This window comes from Solanum lycopersicum, chromosome 10, assembly GCF_036512215.1.
Source record: "Solanum lycopersicum chromosome 10, SLM_r2.1".
In the NCBI taxonomy this organism is placed as follows: Eukaryota; Viridiplantae; Streptophyta; class Magnoliopsida; order Solanales; family Solanaceae; genus Solanum; species Solanum lycopersicum.
In genome coordinates, this window is record NC_090809.1 from 58,328,538 (window position 1) to 58,342,571 (window position 14,034).

Below are 14,034 nucleotides of genomic sequence, written 5' to 3' on the forward strand. Positions count from 1 at the left end.
TTAATTAATTAAATATTAAGTGATAGTTATATTTTTATTCATGCATCAAACAAGATATTAATGCAATCATATATTCATGTACTAAATGTGAATAATGAAGAGTCTAATAACCTTTAATTTTAATTTATAAGATAAATAGGGTAATAAAGAGTCTATCAAAGACACTAACACAACATTATTTATATTTCCTTCTTTCATACCAAATTTGTGATCATCTTGCATTCTATATTAGGTTAGTCTATATTTATTTGTAAAATTTCCATTACCAATTTGTAATTGTAAGAATTCTTAATGATTCATTTATTTGAATTGTTTAAGACTTCATACATATTTATCTTATTTTTTTAAAATTGAGAAATATGTTAATTATCATAGTTATAAGATGATATTCTCCAATATGAAGTTGTAAGTGAATTTTTATTTTTCGTATCTCCATCTTTTTGAGTTTTAAAATATAACTTCGTAATTGATTACTATATTTTTGTATGTTTCATTTATTCTATCTTTAGGATATAAATATAATAAAGTTAATCCCAAATTTATATTTATAATTAGTTGTTTTGAGTGTAAGCATGCCCGCAGAATATTTTCATAACTTGACCAATAACAGAGTAAGTCTTTCATAACATTGGTGTGAGGATTAAAAATAATAGTGATGGTATAAGGAAATAGTGATGGGATCAAAATTCTTTATCGTGTTTGGTTGCCATGTTTGGGATAATTTATCCCACAATTTATATCATAGTGATGGGATAAGTTATCCCACATATATGGTGGGATAAGTTATCCCAGGATATAGCTTTCCATATACATGGTGGGATAAGTTATACCAGGATAGCCACTGCCCTAGTACTAGATAGGCCAGGTGTTTATCCTCTTCCTCTAGAGGATGTCCTCCTACGACCTCTACCACGGCCTCTTGCCACTGTTCCTCTTCGAGCTACAGTCTCAGTGGCTGGCTCAGACGCCTCTTGTCTTGTCGGTGCTGGTGCTGGCGTAGTTGTTACTCTATTTCTAACCATCTGCGAAATAGAGTGAAGATGCTCAGATACCAATTTGTATCACTGTAACGACCCGTTAGGTCGTTTTGAGAACTAGGACTAGTTTGACTCCTTTTGGAAAATGAAAAGGGTTTTTTTTAACTATACGAAGACTAAGAGTATTTAGTTGATAAAAAAAATAGTGAAGAACTAATATAGTAAATAATTAGTGGGCTGAGTCCATAACTCACTTTGTACCTTTATATTTGGCCCATGTATTTAAATAACTTAGAGGGGTTACAGTTATTATATCATGATTAGAGAAAATCAGAAATAGGAATAAGTTGTCATCCTCGGCGTTGGAGAAGAACTCGCTGCGCAGGTAAAAGGATACCATCCTTGTCTAGTTTTTTTTTCTTTCTTTCAATTTTCGTTGAATAGGATTACACTTGAATTAGATTGAATTGTATATTAATTGTTATTATATTGGTAATGTGGGTTAAAGTATAGTTGTCAGTAGGGTGTAAGTTTGGATCTGCAATTATTTTTCTTTCTTATTGAGAAAATATAGTAAGTGGGGACAAGATTATAAGCAAATCATTTGGCAATCATGACAATTGAAATGTATTTTGTTTTTGTTAGGCATTAAACAATACTTTGCGAGGGGTTACGTACATACTAGTGCAGTTAGTAATCAATTGTGTGAGGTCGATCCTTTTAAGTTAATTATTAAATATAGGCTTAAGTTTAATATATGCATATAGGTAATTAATTATTAGATGTATATTATATAATTTAACATTGAATTCAAGGGTATTGGGAGATGTTAAAGTTAAGTTCTTGGCTTGAAATTTAACAAGTATGAAAATTTTTGGCATTACCAATATATATCAAGATTGGGAGTTTGGTTGGAAATGAGTGAGTTTAGAATCTATGATAGACATATAATAATTTGAATGTCTACAAAAAAATTACTTACTTATGAATATTGCATAATTGGTAGATTGGAAACGTTCCGAAACTTTGCGAAAAGGGAAGGAACTATCTTGAAGATTCGTGACACGAGGTTCGGCTCTTAAGGTATGTTAAGACTGTTAGACTTGTTGAAGGACGTTTTCCTAATTAAAGATTAAAAATAAAAATAGACAAAGGGGTAAGGGGAAAATATGGTGGTCTCGTATCAATGGTGTGACGGGCATTGGTACGAGTACCGGTGTTATAAAATGGAAAATTCCTATTATAGAATGTGGGTTGAAATTTGAGAATGCCAAAGCATATGGGCATTAGCTGATATATTATTGACTTGAATTCCTTGTGTGATTGTGTTTTATTTATTTCACCCGTATAGTTGAGATAATTGAGGTGGTTATGTATTATATTCATATTGATTGATTGAGATGCATCATCATTCCCTCTATTGAAACAATATTGTGCACATGCATAGAGATGAGACTGAGTATAAGTTGGGCACGTGGAGATCGTCCGTGCTGGGGATGGTGAGATGTTAAGATTGTAATTTGGGCACATGGAGACCGTCCGTGCGAAAATTATTTGATATTATGATAGTGCGTTGAGATCGTCCGCACAGACACGTGGAGATCGTCCGTGTCGGTATATGGACCTCGCGAGTCCCCCATGGGTCATGAACTCTCGATGTATTTCCGAGGAGTATCATGTATATACGGTTGAGTGAGTACTGGGTATTCTGAGACATATCATTACATGGCATCATATTGCATTGCATTTCATCCCATCATTCATTCTTGATGACTATATGTTTCGTTTGGTGTTTGGAAAATATTAAATGTTGATTTCCTTTATTGATGAAACTTAAATAGTAAGTGTAATATATATATATATATATATATACTTGTACAATCTAAGAATTTATTTTCTTATATAACTCCCGTCACTACTTCTTCGTTGTCGGTCAATGAGACATACTGGGTACACGTGGTTTCGTACTCATACTACGTTTGTTGCACTCTTTGTGGTGCAGATCCGATTCCGAGTAGGAGCACATATCGTGGAGCAAATTGAGTCCGGTTTGGAGTTTCTTGGAGTTGTGGTGAGCTGCTTGGCTGTTCCGTGGCCCACACCTCCCTCTATCTTTTACTTATTCTGTTATTCAGAATTCAGACAGGATATCCCTTATGTTAGATTTGTCTTTTTAGTTCAGACTTGCATCATATTTTAGAAGCTCTTGTACTTAAGACACCAATTCTTGGGGTGATATATTTTATCTTCTGCATTCCGTACTTATAAGGAACTCAATGTTGGAGATTCTTGCTAAGCGTTGGTTTTTTTTTTACTCATTTGTTGGTTTAGTTGAGTTAATATGTTGGGTTGGCTTACCTATTGGTTGGGAACATAGGTGCCATCACGACTCGAAAAATTTGGGTCGTGACAAATTTGGTATCAGAGCCCTAGGTTCATCGGTCTCAAGAGTACAAGAGCAATGTCTAGTAGAGTCTTGCGGATCGATATGAAGACGTCCATACCTATCTTCGAGAGGCTATAGGACATTTAGGAAATATTCTGTTCTTTTATTCCTTATCGTGCACACTTGACCTTGTAGAAATTATAATCTTGATATCTCATTCTCTCTCAGATGGCGAGGAATCGTACATCGGTAAATGGTGGTCAGGATCCTATTCATGCGCCTATTTCTGGGAACACTGTCCGAGGTAGAGGTAGGAGACGAGCTCGAGGTCGGGGTAGGGGCCGTGTTGTAGCACCTGTGGATGTTCAAGTTTCAGTAGCTACCCAGGGTCGTGATAGGGCCGTACCTCCTGATGCAGAGGCTATTCATGGGGATGTACAAGATCGTGTCGAGGGGGATGGGCCAGCTCAGGCTCCAACCAGTACTATTGTCCCCCAGTGCTTCAAGATACCTTGGCTCGTATGTTAGGAATCCTAGAGGGGATGGCCCAGGCAGGAGTTTTTCCTGTCACTTCTGATGGCTCACAGACCCGTGTTGGAGGTCAAACTCCAGATCCGATAGTTGCTCCAGATTCTCAGACTCCCAGGACTCAGCCAGCTGCCGTTGTAGCCTCTCGTTTGGATAGTATGGAGTTTCCAGATATGAAATCACATTTGGTGAACAGGCCTTCTATGACTATTGATGAGCAAAAGATGTTTGGGAGGTTCAGACTAATGAATCCTCCTACTTATACTGGTGACTTAGCTGAGGATGCATATGAATTCATAGTTAGTTGTCATGAGAGGTTGCATAATCTTGGATTAGTGGAGTCTCATGGAGTTGACTACACAGCGTTTCAGATGACTGGCTCTGCTAAGCAGTGGTGGAGGGATTATAATTGTAGTAGGCCAGCTGGATCCCATCCACTATCCTGGACTGAATTTACTCAGGTATTTCTATCCAAATTTGTTCCACGCAGTGAGAAGGAGCACAAGAGGGCCGAGTTTGAGGGTTTGCAGCAAAATGGTATGTCAGTTACAGAGTATGAGGGTAAATTTCATGCCTTGGCTAGGCATGCTTCGATGATACTTCCCACAGAGGCTGAGAGAGTGAGGAGGTTTGTTAAGGGGCTGATTATTCCAATTCGTGTAGGAGTTTCTCAGGTTGCTGTTTCTGGTCTTCCATTCCAGAAAGTGGTAGATGCTGCTAAGGAGTTGGAGATGATTCGGCGTGAGGGATTTGAGCAGCGAGAGGGCAAGAGGACTCGTTATTCAGGTGATTATGGTGGTGCTCCGCCTAGGAGTCGGGGTTACTTAGGCAGAGGTTATCACCCTCAGTCCAGCAGACCCATTCATGCTGCTATACCAGCGTCTGAGGCTGGTTACGCTGGGCATAACTCTTCGAGCTCGATACATACTTCGCAGGGTTCATCTTCTAGACCTGTAGTTCGTGGAGGGCATTCTGGTCATTTCGGTTCCTCTCATCAACCGGCGTCTCGTAGGGGTTGCTTTGAGTGTGGTGATATGGGACACTTTGTGAGAGACTGCCCTAGGACCAGACGTGGTGGCTTACATTAGGGTTCTCAGGTTTCGACTTCCAGGGCTGCACAACCTCCAGCTAGAGGTGGTGCACAGAATGGTAGAGGTGGTTCTCATTCAGGTAGAGGTGGTTCTCCTTCTGGTCGAGGTGGTGGTCGTGGAGGTTCACAATCTGATGGAGGTCGTTCTCACTGTTATGCTTTTCCAGGTAGGCCAGAGGCTGAAGCCTCAGATGCTGTTATCACAGGTATTATCCCGGTTTGTCATCGACCAGCTACTGTATTATTTGATCCAGGCTCTACTTATTCTTATGTGTCCACATATTTTGCTCCTAGTCTAGATATATTGTGTGAGTCTCTTGATTTGCCGATACGTGTTTCTACTCCTGTCGGGGATTCTGTAGTTGTAGATCAAGTGTATCGTTTATGTACTGTTACTTTGATGGGGTATGACAGTCATGCAGATTTAAAGGTCTTAGAAATGATAGATTTTGATGTGATTCTTGGTATGGATTGGTTATCTTCGTACCACGCAATTTTAAATTGTCATGCCAAGACCATCACTTTAGCTATGCCTGGAATTCCTATAGTAGTATGAAGAGGTACTCTTAGTCATCCTTCTAAGGGTGTGATATCATTCCTAAAGGCTCGTCAGTTGGTACAGAGAGGATGTTTGGCGTACTTGGCCCACATTCGAGATACTAGTATTGAGACTCATATGCTTGAGTCTATTCCAGTAGTGAGTGAATTTTCAGAAGTATTTCCGACCGATTTGCCAGGTCTTCCACCAGATCATGATATTGATTTTTGTATTGATATGGAGCCAGGCACTCGGCCTATTTCCATTCCTCCTTATCGTATGGCACCGGCTGAATTGAAAGAGTTGAAGGAACAGTTGCAGGATTTGTTGGGCAAAGGCTTTATTAGACCGAGTGTATCTCCTTGGGGTGCTCCAGTGTTATTTGTGAAGAAAAAAGATGGATCTATGCGTATGTGTATTGACTATCGGCAGTTGAACAAGGTAACCATCAGAAATAAGTATCCGATACCTCGTATTGATAATTTATTTGATCAGTTACAGGGTGCTTCAGTTTTCTCCAAAATTGACTTGAGATCTGGCTATCATCAGCTGAAGGTTAGGGCGGAGGATATCCCTAAGACGGCTTTTCGAACACGTTATGGTCATTACGAGTTTTTGGTAATGTCTTTCGGACTGACTAATGCCCCAGCAGCTTTTATGGACTTGATGAATGAGTGTTCAGACCATATTTAGATTCCTTTGTTGTTGTCTTCATAGATGATATATTGATATACTCACGCACTAAGGAGGAGCATGAGCATCATTTGAGGATTGTTCTTGGGATTCTAAAGGAGAAGAAGCTTTATGTAAAGTTTTCAAAGTGTGAGTTTTGGCTTAGTTCGGTAGCATTCTTGGGACATGTAGTGTCCAAGGAGGGTATCATGATGGATCCTAAGAAGATTGAGGCGGTTAGAGATTGGATCAGACCTACTTCAGTCACTGAGATTCGGAGTTTCTTGGGCCTTGTAGGTTATTATCGACGGTTTGTTGAGGGTTTCTCATCCATTGCATCTCCATTAACTAGATTGACACAGAAGGATTTGACTTTTCAGTGGTCTGACGAATGTGAGGTTAGTTTCCAAAAGCTCAAGACTTTATTGACTACTGCTCCGATTTTGACCCTACCCGTAGAGGGAGAGGGTTTTTTTGTATATTGTGATGCTTCTCGGATTGGTCTTGGTTGTGTGTTGATGCAGAAGGGAAGGGTGATAGCTTATGCTTCGAGGCAGTTAAAGGTTCATGAGAAGAACTACCCTATTCATGATTTAGAGTTGGCGGCTGTTGTGTTTACATTAAAGATTTGGAGGCATTATCTTTATGGTGTGCATTGTGAGGTGTTCACGGATCATCGTAGTCTCCAATATATATTCAATCAGAGGGATCTAAATTTGAGGCAGAGAAGATGGTTGGAGTTTCTCAAAGACTACGATATGACTATTCTTTATCACCCAGGCAAAGCAAATGTTGTAGCAAATGCCTTGAGTCGGAAGGCGGAAAGTATGGGTAGTCTAGCCATATTACAGGTTGGCGAGCGTCCTTTAGCTAGGGATGTCCAATCCCTGGCCAATAGCTTTGTGAGACTTGATATTTCAGAATCTGGTAAGGTGTTGGCTTATATAGAGGCTAGGTCATCCTTGTTGGAGCAGATTCGGGCTCAACAGTTTGATGATGGTGATTTATGTAAAATTAGGGACAAGGTTTTAAAAGGAGAAGCCAAGGCTGCAATTCTTGATAGCGAGGGAGTTTTGAGGATTAAGGGTCGTATATGTGTTCCTCGTACCGGTGATTTGACTAGATTGATCATGGAGGAGGCTCATAGTTCGAGGTACTCTATTCATCCGGGGGCTACTAAGATGTATCGTGACTTGAAGCAACACTATTGGTGGTGTCGTATGAAGAGGGACATAGTAGATTTTGTATCTCGATGTTTGAATTGTCAGCAAGTGAAGTATGAACACCAAAAGCCTGGAGGTATGACTCAGAGGATGCCCATACCTGAGTGGAAGTGGGAGCGCATTGCTATGGACTTTGTGGTAGGGTTGCCACGTACCTTGGGTAAGTTTGATGCTATATGGGTCATCGTGGATCGACTGACTAAGTCTGCACACTTTGTACCAGTTCAGACTACCTATAACTCAGAGAAGTTAGCCAAGATCTATATTCGAGAGATAGTTCGTTTGCATGGGGTTCCTATATCTATTATTTCAGATCGTGGCACCCAATTTACATCTCATTTCTGGCGGTCTATGCAGAAAGAGTTGGGCACTCGGGTGGATCTTAGTACAGCCTTTCACCCTCAGACTGATGGTCAATCTGAGCGGACTATTCAGGTTCTCGAGGATATGTTGCGGGCATGTGTGATTGACTTTGGTGGTCAGTGGGACCAGTTCTTGCCTCTAGCGGAGTTTGCTTGCAATAATAGTTATCACTCGAGCATTGGGATGGCACCATTTGAGGCTCTGTATGGTAGGAGATGTCGATCTCCAATTGGCTGGTTTGATGCATTTGAGGTTAGACCATGGGGTACAGATTTGTTGAGGGAGTCCTTGGACAAGGTCAAGTTGATCCAAGATAGACTTCTCATGGCTCAAAGCAGGCAAAAGAGTTACGCAGATAGGAAGGTTCGTGATTTGGAGTTCATGGTGGGAGAGAGGGTTCTACTTAAGGTTTCACCCATGAAGGGTGTGATGAGATTTGGAAAGAAGGGCAAGTTGAGTCCAAGGTACATTGGTCCTTTCGAGGTTGTGAAGCGTATTGGTGAGGTGGCATATCAATTGGCTTTGCCACCTGGGTTGTCAGGTGTCCATCCTGTATTTCATATTTCAATGCTTAAGAAGTATCATCAGGGTGGTGATCACGTGATTCAATGGGATTCAGTGTTACTTGATCAGAATTTGACTTTTGAGGAAGAGCCGATCACCATTTTGGATAGGCAAATTCGGAAGCTGAGGTCCAAGGAGATTGCTTCAGTAAAGGTTTAGTGGAAGCATCGTCCAGTGGAGGAGGCTACATGGGAGACAGAGTCAGACATGAGGAGTAAATATCCTCATCTTTTTTAGCGTTCAGGTTAGCTCTTTTCTTTCCCGTTCGAGGATGAATGTTTGTTTAAGTGGTAGGTGATGTAACGACCCGCTAGGTTGTTTTGAGAACTAGGACTAGTTTGACTCCTTTTGGAAAATGAAAAGGGTTTTTTTCTTAACTATATGAAGACTAAGAGTATTTAGTTGATAAAAAAAAAATAGTGAAGAACTAATATAGTAAATAATTAGTGGGCTGAGTCCATAACTCACTTTGTACCTTTATATTTGGCCCATGTATTTAAATAACTTAGAGGGGTTACAGTTATTATATCATGATTAGAGAAAATCAGAAATAGGAATAAGTTGTCATCCTCGGCGTTGGAGAAGAACTCGCTGCGCAGGTAAAAGGATACCATCCTTGTCTAGTTTTTTTTTCTTTCTTTCAATTTTCGTTGAATAGGATTACACTTGAATTAGATTGAATTGTATATTAATTGTTATTATATTGGTAATGTGGGTTAAAGTATAGTTGTCAGTAGGGTGTAAGTTTGGATCTGCAATTATTTTTCTTTCTTATTGAGAAAATATAGTAAGTGGGGACAAGATTATAAGCAAATCATTTGGCAATCATGACAATTGAAATGTATTTTGTTTTTGTTAGGCATTAAACAATACTTTGCGAGGGGTTACGTACATACTAGTGCAGTTAGTAATCAATTGTGTGAGGTCGATCCTTTTAAGTTAATTATTAAATATAGGCTTAAGTTTAATATATGCATATAGGTAATTAATTATTAGATGTATATTATATAATTTAACATTGAATTCAAGGGTATTGGGAGATGTTAAAGTTAAGTTCTTGGCTTGAAATTTAACAAGTATGAAAAATTTTGGCATTACCAATATATATCAAGATTGGGAGTTTGGTTGGAAATGAGTGAGTTTAGAATCTATGATAGACATATAATAATTTGAATGTCTACAAAAAAATTGCTTACTTATGAATATTGCATAATTGGTAGATTGGGAACGTTCCGAAACTTTGCGAAAAGGGAAGGAACTATCTTGAAGATTCGTGACACGAGGTTCGGCTCTTAAGGTATGTTAAGACTGTTAGACTTGTTGAAGGACGTTTTCCTAATTAAAGATTAAAAATAAAAATAGACAAAGGGGTAAGGGGAAAATATGGTGGTCTCGTATCAATGGTGTGACGGGCATTGGTACGAGTACCGGTGTTATAAAATGGAAAATTCCTATTATAGAATGTGGGTTGAAATTTGAGAATGCCAAAGCATATGGGCATTAGCTGATATATTATTGACTTGAATTCCTTGTGTGATTGTGTTTTATTTATTTCACCCGTATAGTTGAGATAATTGAGGTGGTTATGTATTATATTCATATTGACTGATTGAGATGCATCATCATTCCCTCTATTGAAACAATATTGTGCACATGCATAGAGATGAGACTGAGTATAAGTTGGGCACGTGGAGATCGTCCGTGCTGGGGATGGTGAGATGTTAAGATTGTAATTTGGGCACGTGGAGACCGTCCGTGTGAAAATTATTTGATATTATGATAGTGCGTTGAGATCGTCCGCACAGACACGTGGAGATCGTCCGTGTCGGTATATGGACCTCGCGAGTCCCCCATGGGTCATGAACTCTCGATGTATTTCCGAGGAGTATCATGTATATACGGTTGAGTGAGTACTGGGTATTCTGAGACATATCATTACATGGCATCGCATTGCATTTCATCCCATCATTCATTCTTGATGACTATATGTTTCGTTTGGTGTTTGGAAAATATTAAATGTTGATTTCCTTTATTGATGAAACTTAAATAGTAAGTGTAATATATATATAGATACTTGTACAATCTAAGAATTTATTTTCTTATATAACTCCCGTCACTACTTCTTCGTTGTCGGTCAATGAGACATACTGGGTACACGTGGTTTCGTACTCATACTACGCTTGTTGCACTCTTTGTGGTGCAGATCCGATTCCGAGTAGGAGCACATCTCGTAGAGCAAATTGAGTCCGGTTTGGAGTTTCTTGGAGTTGTGGTGAGCTGCTTGGCTGTTCCGTGGCCCACACCTCCCTCTATCTTTTACTTATTCTGTTGTTCAGTATTCTGACAGGATATCCCTTATGTTAGATTTGTCTTTTTAGTTCAGACTTGCATCGTATTTTAGAAGCTCTTGTACTTAAGACACCAATTCTTGGGGTGATATATTTTATCTTCTGCATTTCGTACTTATAAGGAACTCAATGTTGGAGATTCTTGTTAAGCGTTGGTCTTTTTTTTAATCATTTGTTGGTTTAGTTGGGTTAATATGTTGGGTTGACTTACCTATTGGTTGGGAACATAGGTGCCATCACGACTCGAAAAATTTGGGTCGTGACAATCACCTAGATACCAATTGGATCCAAGTAATAGCAAGAAAGAAGAAAAGAATGGAGTTTTCCTAAAGTCTTATAGCCTCTCAAAGAAAAGTAAAGGCATCCCCCTACCGTTCCTCAAGACTCTACTAGACTCGTTCTTGTGTGATGAGACCAACGAACCTAATGCTCTGATACCAAGTTTGTCACGACCCAAAAAGGGTCGCGAGTGGCACCCACACTTATCCTACTATGTGAGCGAACCAACCAATCTGAATCCCAACATTTCAAACATACTAAATAGAAAGCAATGCGGAAGACTTAAAAACTCATTACGAAATCAATTGATAACTTCTAAAATTCAATACTTATCATCCCCAAAATCTGGAAGTCATCATCACAAGAACATCTATCCTCAAATTACTAAATCTAAGAATGTCTAGGAAACTAAAACTTATACAAGAGATAGTCCATGTCCGAACTTCAAGGACATCAAGACATGAATGAGAGAGAATCCAGTCCGAGCTAGGAACAATAGCTCACCCTGAAATCTGACGCGGTGAAGACTGGCTAGAGTTGCTGTTGAGTTGAAGACGACGGCACGTTTGCTGCACTCCACAAATAACAAGAGAAAAACATACAAGTAGGGGTCAGTACAAAACACAGGTACTGAGTAGATATCATCGGCTAACTCAGAATAGAAAACAGTATATATCAGATAATATCATAAAATCAACTACAATACTCAACATGCGGCATTTACAATTACCATAACCCTTGGTCACAATGAGGACTCTCGCCTCCCCATCATACTCATTTGGGAATTAGGTTCATTAAATTGAGTATATTAACATCTTTCAAGATTCATTATCTTTATTTCTCTCGTGTCCGTACGAGACACTCTGCTCCATATACTATCCTGGTGTCGGAACGTGACACTCCGATCCTCCTAATACTATCCTGGTGTCGGAATGTGACACCCGATCTATATTTTATCCTGGTGCCAGAACGTGGCACTCCGATCCATATACTATCCTGGTACCGGAACGTAGCACCCGATCCATATACTATCCTGGTGCCGGAACGTGGCACTCCGATCCTCATCATACTATCCTGGTGTCGGAACGTGACACCCGATCCATATTATACTATCCTGGTACCGGAACGTGGCACTCGATCCCCTAATCTCACTACTTTCGTTCATCAAGCCTTCTTTTATACCAAGGCATCATCATTAACAAAGTAGATTAGGGTTTCTTTCAAGATTTAGGATTCAATAGCTTCATCATGCTTACTTTATCACAATTATATAATCACATTCATGCAAGCATACAATTAAGCATATAGAAGGGTTTACAACACTACCCAATACATATCATTCGCTATTAAGAGTTTACTACGAATAACATAAACCATAACCTACCTCCACCGAAGAATTGTGATCAAGCAATCTACTTTCCCAAAGCTGCGTTCTTCCTCTCTCTCAATCGATCGTTTCTCCCTCTCTCTCTGTTCTTTTTCTTTTTCTTATTCAAACCCTCTTTCTTTTACCCTAATTAGCATATAATTAAGTATAAAAGATGATAAAATACCCCACTACTTGTTTCAAGGTTCTCTCTTTTAACCCCCAAGTAATTAAATTATTAACATTAAACCACTAACTTTATAATTATAAGCAGGAATAGTCCAAAACGCCCCTTAAAATATTTAACAAAAATCCGACCCAGTCAGGGTCACGCAGCCTGTGACGGCCCGTCGTGCCTACAACGGTCCGTCCTGCTGAGTCGTCACATAGTTCAGAGACTGAAATTTACTGAAGGGCCTGTGACGGTCCGTCGTGCCCACGACGGTCCGTCCTGCCATGTCGTCGTGAAGTTCAGAGAGTTGTTCTCAGTACCAAATTTTTCAGAATTCTAAGTGTTTTGGAACGACACACCCTCGACGGTCCGTCGTGCCCATGACGGTCCGTCATGGAATCCGTCGACTCAGACTGTAATTACCAGAAATAAACTATACTGCTCAAAACGACTAACAGGTCGTTACATATATAGTTCAAGAAATATAGTGTATCCATATTTCAACATAGTCATGCTTCTTTTTCTGTTTTTTTGTTTGAAATTATTTTTATATGATTTTAGTTTTTTATACATAAGAAGCATTTTTTCTATAGCAAATCAACTTTTAACAAAATGTTATCCAATCAATATGACAATTATAGTCAACATATTTTAATGTGATGTCTTTTATTATGGATATCATCTATTTATTTACTTTTCTATCATTTCCGTTTGAACTTCTAATTTTGTCTATAAATTTGATATTACACCACCTAGACAATTTGTAATATTTTTCTTTATACGTATCTTTTTTATAGTCAATTTATTTTTTGATTATTAAAACTTACATTTAGTAATTAAAATATATTAATTCGTATGAAAAGTTTATTTTTCATTAAGCATTAAAAATGTCTAACCTCCAGCATCTAACACAAGATTTTCATGCTATATTTTGTGAAGCGTTATATTCTTATGTAAACTTACATACAAAATGACTTAGCTTTGAACCTAGCAATAAATTTATATACGTTCCACCATGATATATTTAATTATATAGATTAATTTTTGTAATGTCAATTAGGGGACAAACGTGCAACGCACGTTTCCAGAACTAGTAAGATAAAAAAGGATGTGTAGTTATGTAACTTTTTTCAATATTTATTAACATTCTATCATGAATCGGGGCCAAATTTGATTAGTAATGAATTAGGTTAGACATGTTGAGACTTTCGTTTATTGAAAATCATATCGTCGCTTGATCGTCAACATCTTTTCATTGATAGATAAGAGGGTCGCCGGGCTAATAGTTTTTCATTTTACACATTAAAAAATTAAGAAAATACATTCCCCAAAACTTGGAGGAAAAATTTACTTTAACACTTTCTCTTTACAGTTAATTATTTACCCCCTAGTCTCTTTTCAAGTAGAATTAAAATACACCCTAATATTATAACACCAGTCTCACAATGACAAGTGCCTTCCACATGCGCTATGTCGTTGATACGTCAGCGTCACTTTTTTCACATTAACGTCACATCATTGCCCCATC

At 38.7% G+C, this 14,034-nt stretch overlaps 1 long non-coding RNA gene across 1 annotated transcript; it reads left to right on the forward strand.

Moving 5' to 3' along the window:
* The first annotated feature begins 9,559 nt into the window (after positions 1 to 9,559).
* LOC138339049 (uncharacterized) lies at positions 9,560 to 10,807 on the forward strand. The gene is made up of 2 exons (XR_011212074.1): positions 9,560 to 9,638; positions 10,545 to 10,807. It is a non-coding gene; the product is annotated as an uncharacterized lncRNA (long non-coding RNA).
* Positions 10,808 to 14,034: the final 3,227 nt, after the last annotated feature.